The following is a 13610-nucleotide window of genomic DNA, read 5'->3' as shown; positions in this document are numbered from 1 at the left end:
CATGCTTCTACTTTTGGTCTACAATTGGATAGAATGCATGGCCCAAAGACTAAAATATGGTCACATTCTTAAGATGCAACTGAAAAGAGAAAGGTTACTGATAGTGAAATGTCTCATGTAGCTTTAGACATTCGTGACATAACTGGTTGGGAATCACCAGTAGATGCATATTCAATGTATGCATATTTAGCAAAGGCACAAAATACGGATGTACTTGTGGAAGAGAAACGAAAGAGAGATGAAGATAATGTAGGGACATCTAAAAGAGTGACAAGAAAAAGTATGGATCAGCCTAAAGCCACAAATCAGCCACCTCTCGAGCATGTTATGGAAGAGATCAGCTAGGAGCAAAAGCATGATAGCAAACAAGAGGGCAAGTAGCCATGATATAAGTTGCAGTTTGACATTGAGAAAGTCACATATCTTAAGAAGGTTCTTGAAGAGCGAATCTTAAACAGTCGGGTGGAATTCACCTTGGGAGAGGTGCTTGGCATCACCAAGCGATAATTTCATGATGAGATCATTGACATAATTAAGAGGAAGCATCAATTTCTTGGTGATACCACTAGTGCATTGTTGCAATTGGAAGAGGAAACTTGTTTGTTGGGTATTCGGGCTGAATATGAGTATGAAGTAAGTACTAGATTATCTATGCAGGATGCTACTAATCAATGGATAGCATGTGGAAAAGAGAAGAAAGTGGTTGAAAATGCATTATCTTGTAGCAATATGCATGGTGGAGTAGGGCAGATGCAACAATATGGGGAAGAGACTCTAGGATTTATTTCTCAAGTCATTATACAAGAAATCATTGGGCCAGAGCTACCACTAAAATGGTAGTGAAAATAGGAGAATGTGAAACTCCTTGTGTTGCTTTACTTGACCATGGGTGTGAGATAAATGTCATTGAGCGTGGATTTTATGAAAGTGGTGCATGGCCTGTAGAGAGTGATCATGGTTGGCATATGAGGGCTGCAAATAAATCTTCAAGATAGCTTTATGTTGCATGTCCTAATGTAAAAGTGATGATTGGTGATGTACAAGAAGAGCAACACTTCTTTGTGCAAGATAATTCCTCATATGCAGTGATTTTGGGACAGCCCTATATTATAGGAATGTATATGGAAACAAAGGTGCTTGATGATGGTTCTACTTATGCAAGAGTTAGAAGCAAGGATGGGAGAAAAGCAATCCAATTTTCTACTATTTGTGTTAATCATCTGAGAAATCATGATACACTTTGAGAGTCTCCTTTGGCTCCAAATGCAAGGGAGTTCAAAGTCCTGGATTTTCATTAAGCACTGCTATAATGCAGGGCTATAGTAGTGATGTTCAGAGGATATACTCACCTCTTGATGGAATGAAGCATGTATTTACTATTGGTTATTCTCAGTTTACAGCAAACAGTTCATATTGGTTTAAGCCTATGGAAGCTATGTACAAGGCTGAACGCATATCTATGAAATGGGCTATTAAGGAACTAAGAGCATTGGGGTTGTTAGCTGAAAATGAAGGCATTTCAAGCATCTTTTATGGGCTGAATATTAATGACACTATTGCTGAATTTTCAGCAACTATACATGCAAAAAATGAGGTTAAAAACAGAGTTCTGTCAGTATGTTCATGTATGATATTATAGCATTGTTTGCTCAACAAGAAGGATTACAATGGGCTGAAGTACTTGTGGAGACAAAGTATAAGATAGTTGACAAAAAGGTAATACCAGTTGCTTTGCCACTTCCACCAGAGAGTGAGGGTTTGTATGAAAAAGTGTCAAGGCAGCCAAGCTTACGGGATCCTAAAGATATAGGTCATCAATTTACATCTGAAACATTACATGGATTGAAAGTTGGTGCAGAAGGGTTTCTTTTGCCTACTAAAAGAGACTGTTTTATGCAGATGTTGGCTAGGCATGGAAAGGCATTTACATTTCAACCAACTGAAATAGTTTGTGTGGATCCAAATGTTGTCTCTCCTATGGTAATATTTATTGTGCCACATGTACCATGGAACTTGAGGCCTATTCCAGTGCCTAAATCTTACTTGCCAAAGCTAATGGATTTGCTAAATGAAAAGATTTGCATGAAGATCTTGGAGCCCTCTTCAACGCATACTCAAATCATTGGTTTACTGTACCCAAAAAGAATGGGGCTTTGAGATTTTTTCAAGACATGCAACTGGTCAATAAAGTGACTATAAGAAATATAGGTGCATGTCCTGCAGTTGATGAATTTGCAGAGGCTTTTGTAGGCAGAGCGATCTATTCTTTGGGTGATCTTTACTCAGGGTATGATCAGTTTCAGCTTGCAATTGAAAGCAGGGATATCACAACCATGAAGACTCCCTTGGGGTTAGTACGAATGTGTACTCTTCCACATGGTGCAACAAACCCAGTGTTAAATATGATGTTTTGCATCTTGTATAGAAGTGTTTCTAAAAGAAAAATATGCAGGAGAGTGGTTGAGATTTGGTCAATACCTTAGCACATTAACAAAGAGAGATGAATGGTGAGATGAGGAGTTTAAGAAGATAAAGAGGAAATCCTATGGGTTTTTCTTAAAAGATGGATACTTATGGAAACATGGTAAAAAGAAACAGGGTATGCCGTTGCAAGTTTTGGATGATAGAGCTTCATAAGTAAATGCAATGCAAGAATTTCATGAAAGCTTGTGGGTTGGCCATAGAGGTGTTTGGGGTACTTTTGCAAAGATCAAAGAAAGATATTGGTGGCAGGGTATGTATACGGATGTTGCTCACTTTGTGGAAACATGTACGACATATCAAATGTATTCATCTATGAGACATCGGAATGGATTGCAGCCCACATATCCATTATCTGTTCATTTTAAGTGGGCGGTGGATTTAGTCACAGTGCCTACAGGTCTTTGGCAAATGAGGTATCTTGTACTTGCCCATGAAGACTTCACTAATCAAGTGGAAGGGAGAGCTCTGTGTACTAAGACAACAAATGCTGTGTGTACTTTTCTCTTAAAAGAGATCTTTTGTCAGTATGGCTGTGTGGGAAAAATTACAATAGATAGGGGTGAGCTAGATGCAGATGAGGCTCATGATTTCTTTGCATGGTTGGGGATAAAGCTTGTTTTAACTTCAGCCTATAATCCTGAAGGAAATGGAAAAAGTGAAAGAGCTCATCCACCTATTGTGAAAGCATTGGCAAACACATGTGGAGAGAAGGTAAAAGAGTGGCCACGATTGCTCTCTTATGCCTTGTGGGCTGACAAAACAACTCATAGTGCTATTATAGGATATATGCATGTAGAATTGATGTATGGTCAAAAACCTATCATGCCAATAGAAGATATGACAGTTACATGGAGTGTGCTACCTTGGGAGGAGGATTTGAATCGAGAGGAGTTGTTGTCCTTACGCATTAGACAGTTAGAAAGAAAGTTAGAAGACATAGATGTAGCAGTTGCAAAATTAAGGGCAGCAAGGATACATAACAAGAAACGGTTTGACAAAAGACATAAACTGAGACCAAGAACCATACAAGATGGGGATTGGGTATTGGTTTATGATAGCATTTTAGACAACCAGCATAGTGCCATGTGTAAAGTTTCCAAAAGATAGTTTGAACCCTAAGTGGTAAGATAGGTATTTGATAATACTACTTATCCATTAAATGAGCTAGATGGGACAGCCATAGAACTTCCGGTAGCAAGGAAAAAATTATTCAAGAGGCAAGAATCTAATGTCTATGAGTTGCCAGAATTGGAAGAAAATAGTGGCCATGATACACGGACTAGCCAGGAAGATATGGAAGATGAAGCAAAGGATATGGTTGCAGAGGATGAGGAGGACTCAGAATTAGGTGACAAGTAGGATTTTGGTACATACCAGAGGATATGCAATTTCAGAGGGGGTGGATGTCGTGCCACTATGCGATCACATTGTGAAAAACTCTTGAGTGCATCATCATCTGACTTTCTTATTAATGTAGAGAGTTAATGCGATCTGAGTCATTAGTGCTAGTGTCTATGGCATGGATTGCCCAAAAATACTAGATTTTTTGATAATTTTAGCATATTTTTTATATTATTTATTGTAAAAATCTAAAATTTTTAGAAAAGCTTCTAGATTAGGATGGCATACAAAAAACAAGTTTCTTTTTCAACCAGTTATTGGATTTTTCATAAAAAAGAAAGAGGGGCAAAATCGTGCATGTCACGATCGCTTGACATGTTGAAAACTGCACTTTGAATTGAAAGAAGAAGAAGAAGTGATCTAGGAGATCCTTGAGCAAGTATCCTAGGGTTTTACCCCCCTTTTGAAGCCTACGGAGCCATTAGATTTGGGTTGCGAGTAGCAAAAAGGAAGTTGTTATTTTGATGCACGTTTTTTGTCTACGAAAGAGCTCCAAGAGATCATTGATTCAATTCATTTTGTTTTTTCTTTGTCGTGTTTACCTCTTGTCTATTATTTTTCTTCTCTTCCATCTCCTATCTCTACTTCCTTCTATCTATGATCCACGGTGGATATGATCATTTGACAAAAACCTCTCCGACACCATGCGAAGACCGTTGTTGGCATATATATATATATATATATATATATATATATATGAAAACTCCGGTTCAGATTTTGGTTACTATTTCTTTCACGTATCTTGTCTTGTCTTCGACTAGCTTTTTATTTTGTAAGCATCACAAGTCAAACCAAGCATATGCTTACAAGAAACCATTTATTCTCAGGAGCAAGGCCTACAAATATTAAGTATCACACTTTTCTTAATATTTTTCTTTGTAATCCTGAATTTCGAGGTATTGAATATGCTAGTTGGTTTAAAAGGAGAAAGATACATCAGGAGCTTAGAAATTTTGTAATGGTTTTACTTTTTTTTTTCTAGCAATATTGGTATGGTAAACATGTAAAATGACGGGGTTTTGATGTTCTTGAGGCATTGTTTTATTTAAAAACTTTGGATGTATAAAACACAAATTCGTCAAAGTTTTTTTATAAGTGACACGTGAAACATGATTTTGTGAACTATGAGGCGGTCTAAATCATTTTTTTCGTGTTTCATGAGTCGAAAATATTAAACAAAGTTTGATTGATGAGACTTGGATTTTCATACTTTATCTGTTGCATAAAATTTTAATTCATTTCTTTCATCTTGTATTTCCTAAATTTTCTTAGCAACATTTCTTTAGTCGATTGCATATGAGCAAATGTGGATTTGTATATTATGACCCTTTTTTTTGGATTTTCTTTTATGAGTAATCAGGATGACTAAAATGAAGTTCTCTTTAAAGGGAATGGAAGAGAAGGATCTGGAGGTCACCTGTGATGAAAAGATATTTGATTTTCTTCATGCAACTAAAATTCATCTAGATTTATTTACATCAAATATATGCTCAATATTCCCTTTGATTTGCAAGAACTTTTGAAGGATCTTGAAGATAAACTGAAGGATTTAAAGGTGTTTTATGATAGACATGTGGAAGGTCTAGAGATTGAGGGATTTGTCCATTATAGTGATGTAATGGAAGCTTCTAATGCTACTAGAACAACTTTGCAAACAAGGTTTAGTCTTATTGATGAAGAATTAAAGAAGTGGAAAGCGGATTGCCCTTTTCATCAGAATCAGCAATAATGTCTTCTTGTACAAAAGGATGTTGGATTTCTTGTATATCTTCAATATATGGATAGTTGTTCTTCAGATACAATACAAGAGAAGAAGATGGAGGATATTGCATGCAAAGACAAAGAAATTGAAGAGAAGGGTGAAATGTTTCAGGAGAATATTGAGAACCAGTTAGTGTAGGGATTTGATGTTGCTTTGTTTAAAAGTGAGAATATTACAAAAGTGAAAGAAAAGGAGATAGAGTTGAGTGTAGAGATTGAAACAAGCCCTCTTGAATGTGTCCCAAAATTTCCCAGTTATCTCATCAACAAAAAGAGATATGTATTGCTAAATGATATTCAATACCTTTTTCATCTTAGAGAAGATTAGTACTTGGCAATCCTTGCTACATGGGATCAAAATGATAAGAATTTTATAGGTTATGAAGAGGAATTGCTAGCAACTCTTAATATTGAGGGAGAGAATTTTCAAGGCATTTCAGTAGCCTTGCATTCTTGTATTAATCAAATCGTGGAATATGAAAAGGGGGGGGGTAACCTTCAAAGGAAGAGTACTTACAAATTCAACAGAGACTCGGTATTGATAACATGGGGATGAAGAGAAACTGAAGTCTCCATTAGAGGAGAAACCAAAATGTTCAATAAATCTATATGATGATAGCCTTCTTGAAGAAGATGAAAACCCTAAGGTATGAAAGATAATTCTAAGATATCCATTGTGATTTATATTAGAGTATGCTATGCATTATACAAAAATATTTTTGGATATTTATCTACTGATATCTAAGACTATTGTGGTTTATTGTGCAGATAGAAATTGAAGATGTAGACAACTTTCTTGGAGGAGCCAAGGGCTCAAGGCCATTGAAGCTTGGCAAAAGTCAAGGCCTTGGTCATTCTATTGAAAGCTTAAATAATCAAACAATTGTAATTTATTATAGCAGGTTGTCAAGCTCTCCAAGCTTACCAATAATTGCTTTGAAAGCTATCTCCAAGGTGATTGGATCCCAAGCTTTCAATAGAGGTTCAGACAAGATAATTTTGGTAGAGAAGGAAGAAATTGTAAGAGTTTTTGGCTTCATGCCTGGATACAATGGATCTAGTGCAGGATACTTTGGAGTTCTTGCCTCTTACTTGCACTCCCATGTAGGAGATGCCGAGAATTTGAAGCTCCTTCTAGCCTATAGAAAATAGAAGTTCCTGAAACGTAGAGGTCTCAACGAGTGGGATGAAACAAAAGATTCCCTTAGAGGACCCAGTGAATTCCCTGAAACTAAAGACTCTTCTGCAACAAAGTCAAACTAAAAGATGTTAAGGGTTTCTTGAAACCCATCTTTTTCAATCTCTTTGTCCAGTTTGTAACCATTCAGAATATATTTGCTTTGCACAAGAGTTTAAATATCCCTCTTTTCTTCTTTGGGTAATAGTGGATATAATCCTTGCCAATGATGATATATTACATGATGCGATTGTGTCTTTGAGCTTGAATTTGTAACAAATTTGTCTATAAAACCATTGAAAGACCTCTAATAAATTGTTTGCTTTGTATCTTTCACCTTCATGTCTTGTGTGTCCAAAGTATTTTGTTCTTGCTTGATAATGTGATTTTTCCATACCTCTTGGGTTGACCAAATAGATAGAGATCCATATTTCTTGATAAAATATGGAGCATGGTTATATAAACTATGCTACATAGTTAACAAATAAAGAAATTCAATTAGAAAACCCTATATGAGTCAGACAATAAAGAGACATACATATGCAAGCTTCTTACCATATAGTGAGTGAAGTGTTGATTACCCCAAGCTTCTGTCATTGACTTTTTAAAAAGGTTCAATTGGTTTTTTGAAGTATTTGAGATCATCATCATTCCACTTTGTTTTATCACAATAAAAGAATACTTTGTCTAGTGTTTCCTAAACATTGGCTTTTCTATTTCGAGCTTTTCCAGTATCAGCATGATCCTTAACTGCATTATATAGACACTTCCATTGATTGTATCTAATAGTTGAGCCACCATTCCTAGAGTTTATCTTACCAAGTCTCCCATGAAAGTCTAGGAACCTTCTAGCCTTCACTCCACCAATCGATGGCTTTTTGGGGACACAATTGCCATCCTTAGACCTTTGAAGATCTCATTCAATAACAACATTACAACCATGCAAACCAATTGCAAATAAGGCTTTTTTAATCTTTGTTATAGCATCTGTTCTAGCTGATAATGGCTTCAGCTTTCTGATGCCAGGAGGCATATTGCACGGTGGATTCCGTATCACAATGGATTCCGTGAGGTTTTGCGGTGGATTCCGTAAACTTTTATTACCAAGGCTCATACACAAAGTGGATTCTTTGTGCGAGAAGTCGATGGGGATGCCTATCCTTTTTGAGCGTTTTGTTAATTTTATGTGTACATGGGTGATTCCATAGCGGGTGATTCCGCAAAATACATATTTGAATTAATAAACATTTATGATTTTAAAGTGCGCACTCATGATAAATTAAGGTTAGGATTGATTTCTAACCAATTTATTTATTTATGTAGGTGAAGACTGCTAGGTATTCACTTTTGTTGGTTTAATTGTATTGTTTTACTAACGATTGTGAATGCTTCAGTTGATATGTAGAGATAGCAGCGGTGGTAGTGGAAAGCATTGGAGGATAGCGTATATTCCAATTATTGTCAATATTTTGATGGGCGCATACTTTAGGCATGTCACCTATATTTTGTCACGCTTATTTATCATAGCGCTTGATATTTAATTATTATTTTTGTATGTGCATGGGCGCATGATTTAGATATTTGTATTTGGACATTGTATTTGGGTACGCCTGACTTCTTGGGCGCCCATTAGCTTTATTTCTATTTGGCACAAAAGCAAACTCAAAAGCAAAAGCATGTTATTTTGTAATTTGGGCTATTATTGATTAATATATAAAATACATGCTTTCTGGAGCGCTCACACAAGGCATGGGGGGAGATTGCACCCAATTGGTCTCTTGTTCATGTTGTGCAAGCTTTCTACATTGATTTGTGTGCAAAAAGTAAAGTTCTTTTGTTCTTGGGGACCTTCTGAAGCTCATACCCACGCTTACGGCATCCGATCTGTGCATTAGTGGTATCAGAGCAAAGCTGAGATCGAGAGCTTCCAATCGCTTACCATCTTGCGCAAAGGCGGAGCTCCTGGAACGATCGAGCTCTACAGTTAGTTTCATCACGAACGGTTGATACGAGTGTGTTACTGGCAGTCAAGAACCCCTATCTACATCCTCTGATCGCGAAGGACTGGCCTGAGAAGGCGAAGGACCACTTGTAAATCTCCTTCTACAAGTCGTTTTGAACAAAGATAGTAAGCTCTTCTTCCATATCCAAAAGTTCAAAAGATTTAAGTCAAATCTTAAGTAAGCTTAATAAGAAGCTTTAAAAAGCTTCAAACATAAAATTCGTCATCGGCAACAAGAGGATCTGCTAGGCGGCGTCGAATCCATCAAGAACATACTCAAATACACAAAATCCACGATGCTTAATTACATAAGCTTTAAGCGCCTAAGTTCCCTAAGTCTACCAAGCTTCCTAATCTTCTAAAGTCTACTAAGTAATCTGCAAGTTCTGTAAGTCACAGAGGTTCAAAATAGACTTATTCAACTATTCCTATAAAAACTGTTCATACGCAAAAGCACAGAAACCGTTTATTGCTCTCTGGAAGACCCTGTTCCTATTTGCAGATTTGTTGAACCAGTTTTAGCAAACGCAGAAGGTCATATGAAGATTATACGTCATTTCTACGAAGACAACAAATACCGCAACCGCAAAAGACAAAGACTACAAAAGCCAAACAAAAATATAAAAGCCTTTTATACTCGCCTTTGAGCTACGCTCATTCGGCTAATCAAATTTCAAGAGTGTGAGGTCTTTTGGATTTTACAGGATGACGGAACAACACATGGATGATCTTATGGCTGAATGTGATTTACCCGAACCAACGATGGAGCAAAAATTGGATTTAACTATGATGCAGCTTGATGAAGAATGAAGAGCCTGACAAGCTTTGCAAGTTCAATTGGCCAATTTGCAACGATCTACCACCGACAAAGATGGACTGCAACTTGAAGATCTTATACAACGTACCATCGATGCGACGCTTGAAGCTCAATCCATCCGCAAAGAAACAAAGATAAGTAAAAGAAACTTCAAATTTCATACTTTCAATGGATCACGAGATGGAAAGACTGTACTTGCATTTATCAGTCAGTTTGATGATTACTTTCATGAAGAGACATATGTTGAGAAAGACAAAATTAAATGTATCACTAATCATTTAGTCGATCGAGCATCTCTATGGTGGACTGTGATTTGCAAGAGCATTGATTGTCCCACTACCTGGGAGAGTTTCCAAAAGAAGTTTTTGCAAAATTTCCTTCCTTCTCAATTCCATGAAAAATCCATTAAGCAATGGGATCTTTTACAACAAAGAGATCGTGAACCTATTTCCCAATACACTAAACATTTTTGGAATGCCCTACTCCAACTACGCATGCTTGAATATGTACCTGAAGCGACTCACAAACGCAAGTTTATGTCTAGTCTACTTGGACATTACAATGCTGAAGTCAATATGTTCAAGCCAACAACTCTTGAAGATGTAATTTCCTTGGCTCATGACACTGAAGACAAGATTCGTGCAAGAGATAAGTGACCACAACAATTTCAAGCTAATGGTAACTATGGTTCCAAACAATTCAATTCAAATTTTCGAAGATTCAATCAAAGTCGTTTTCTTCCATGACACTGAAGAGACAAGATTCACGGAAGAGACAAGCGACCATAACAATTTCAAGCTAATGGTAACTATGGTTCCAAACAATTCAATTCAAATTTTTAAAGATTCAATCAAAGTCGTTTTCTTCCATCTTCATTCCGTAAGTCTTGGACACGACCACCTGCTTTGCCATCAAACACCAATCCAAACCTTAAGCCATCATCACAGCCAAACCCCAATATTCGTAGACTTCCTGCCATTACCAACAATGTATCTAAAGCCAAACCAATAGTTTGTTACAAATGCCATCCACCTGGACATCTAGTAGCCAATTGTCAATCAAAAAAGCCACCTGTCCATATCAATTATCTTGGAGCAATGGAAGAAGAAGAACGTGAGAAAATGTCAGATTTTACGGAAGATGATAACGACATTGGTACTACTTCGAATACTTTTCCAAGTCTGCTAACTCCCAATTCTTTGTTGACAATGAAATGTTTTGTGCATGGTAAAGAAAAGATTATTTTTCATGATGATGGTAGCACACATGATTTTATTTCTGCAAAGTTAGTGAATGAATTGAATTTACAAAGTGTTTCTACAAATTAACGCATTAAAGTTGCATTCCTAGGCACAAGATATAATGGAACATAAGAAGTGCATAATTTAGAAATTAAAATTGGAGAATATAATGAACGAAAAAATTTTCTAGTTGTACCTTTGCAGTCTAGTGATATTATCTTAGGAATGCCTTGGCGTCATCAGTATAATCCTGATATAGATTATTCTACGCATTCAATTAAAATTTATTTTCAAGAAAAACCAATCACATTGCATGATATGCACGCTTCTAATAATTTTCCACTACTTACTCATACTCAAGCTAAACGTGCATTACATAAAAGTAGCAAATCTTATTTAATTTGGGTGAATGAACTTCAAGCTAAAGAAAAACATATGTATCCTAGGCATACACAATTTCTTACTCAATTTAAAAATTATTTTGCTGATGATTTACCACCTGAACTACCACCTTCACGACCTGAAGATCACAAAATAGATTTAATTCCTGGTACACAACCACCATGTAAAGCACCATATAGGCATAACCAAATTGAACAGAAAGAAATTAAAAATCAAATAGAAAAATTGCTTAATAGAGGATTAATTAGATCTAGTAGTTCTGCATTTGGTGCACATGTTTTATTAGTAAAGAAGAAAAATAATACTTATCGCATGTGTATTGATTATCGTGTCCTAAATAAAATTACTGTTAAGAATAGATATCTGATACCTAGGGTAGATGATCTTATGAATAAACTACAAGGTTCTGCCATATTCAGTAAGATAGATCTTAAATCTGGTTATCATCAAGTAAGATTGGATAAATCTGATATATTCAAAACTGCATTCATAACATAATTTGGACACTATGAATTTCTAGTGATGCCTTTCGATCTAACTAATACACCTACTACATTTAGTCATATGATGAATCACATATTTCTAAAATATCAACATTACGTTATAGTATTCTTTGATGATATATTGGTATACAGTAAAAATGAGAATGAGCATTATGAACATCTGTCTTTAGTTTTCAAGTTGTTAAAAGATAATCAATTGTATGCTAATCCAAAAAAGAGTGAATTCTTTCAAACAGAAATTGAATATCTAGGACACATTGTTTCATCAGAAGGTATTAAGGTTGACCCTAAAAAGATAGAAGTAATTTTAAATTGGCCCATACCCAAAAATGTGCATGAGTTACGTTCTTTTCTATGTCTTGCTAGTTTTTACAGAAAGTTTTTGCGAAATTTTTCATTACTTGCATTACCTTTGACTAAAATTTTAAAGAAGGGTATTGTTTATAACTAGACTGATAATCAACAAAAATCTTTTGATTTATTGAAACATGCATTAACCCATGCTCCTGTATTACAACTATCTGATTTCAATAGACCATTCTTTTTAGTAGTTACTGATGCTAGCGGATCTGAAATAGGAGCCGTCCTTATGCAAGATAATCATCCCATAGCCTACTCTAGCTGTAAACTCAAACCACCTAAACTTAAATATTCCACCTATGACAAAGAATTGCTAACTGTAGTACAAGCCCTACGTCAATGGAAACATTATTTAATGGGTTCCAAATTTATGATCAAAACTAACTAATAAAACATTAGACATCTCCTTAGTCAACCACAAATATCTAACCAACATATTAAATGGGCAGCTTTCATTCAAAGTTTTCATCCCCTTATACAATATCAACGAGGAAAAGAGAATGTTGTAGCCGACGCTTTAAGTAGAAGACCAACAATTCATAATATTTCTGTGATATTATTTGATTCTCTTATCCCTATGAAAGGCACTTATCATCAGGATCCTACTTTTCAATCTAATTGGAATAAATTAGTTGCAAATAATTGGATTCCTATTGATTCACTATCTTACAATAATGGATTCATGTTTTATGAAAAGAGATTATGTGTGATAGTTTCATTTAGATCATTTGTTTTGCATGAGATTCATTGTCCTCCATATCAAGGTCATAGAGGTATTATATCTACTTTGCATACATTGACTGAAGATTTTTATTGGCCACGTATGGACACCGATGTATCTAACTTTGTTTCAGAATGTTTAGTTTGTCAATAAGTTAAAAGACACCATGGTAAATAGTATGGTTTACTAATGCCACTATCTATTCCATCACGACCATGGGAACAGATTTCAATGGACTTTATCACTGGTTTACCTAATAGTAAAGCTAACCATTATATGATTTGGACTGTTGTTGATAGGTTTAGAAAACAATCATATTTTATTTCATGCAAGAAAACTTTAACTGCATCTCAAGCAGCTCAATTGTTTTTGAAAATTGTGTTTACTAACCATGGTTTACCAAAAGTTATTATTTTTTATCGTGATTCTAGATTCTGTAATAATTTTTGGATTACTTTGTTTACTAATCTAGGAACAAAGATTGATTTTTCAGCTGCATTTCATCCTAAAACAAATGGACAAACAGAGCTATTAATAGTAATATTTTAGATCTTTTACATGCTTACACTATTTCAAAACCACATACATGGGATACATATTTACATTTACTTCAGTTTGCATATAATAAACACCACACACAGCTACAAACAAAGCACCATTTGAAGTTATTTATGGATATAGATTGTCTACACCTGTTGCATCATTATCAAATAAAATTCAGACTGCTGATGAAATTGCTAA

Source organism: Lygodium microphyllum, chromosome 20 (assembly GCF_053477565.2).
Source record: "Lygodium microphyllum isolate KBCC chromosome 20, Lygodium_microphyllum_v1.1.10, whole genome shotgun sequence".
Classification (NCBI taxonomy): Eukaryota; Viridiplantae; Streptophyta; class Polypodiopsida; order Schizaeales; family Lygodiaceae; genus Lygodium; species Lygodium microphyllum.
The sequence above is the reverse complement of the archived record's forward strand: the minus strand, read 5'-3'. Positions refer to the sequence as shown.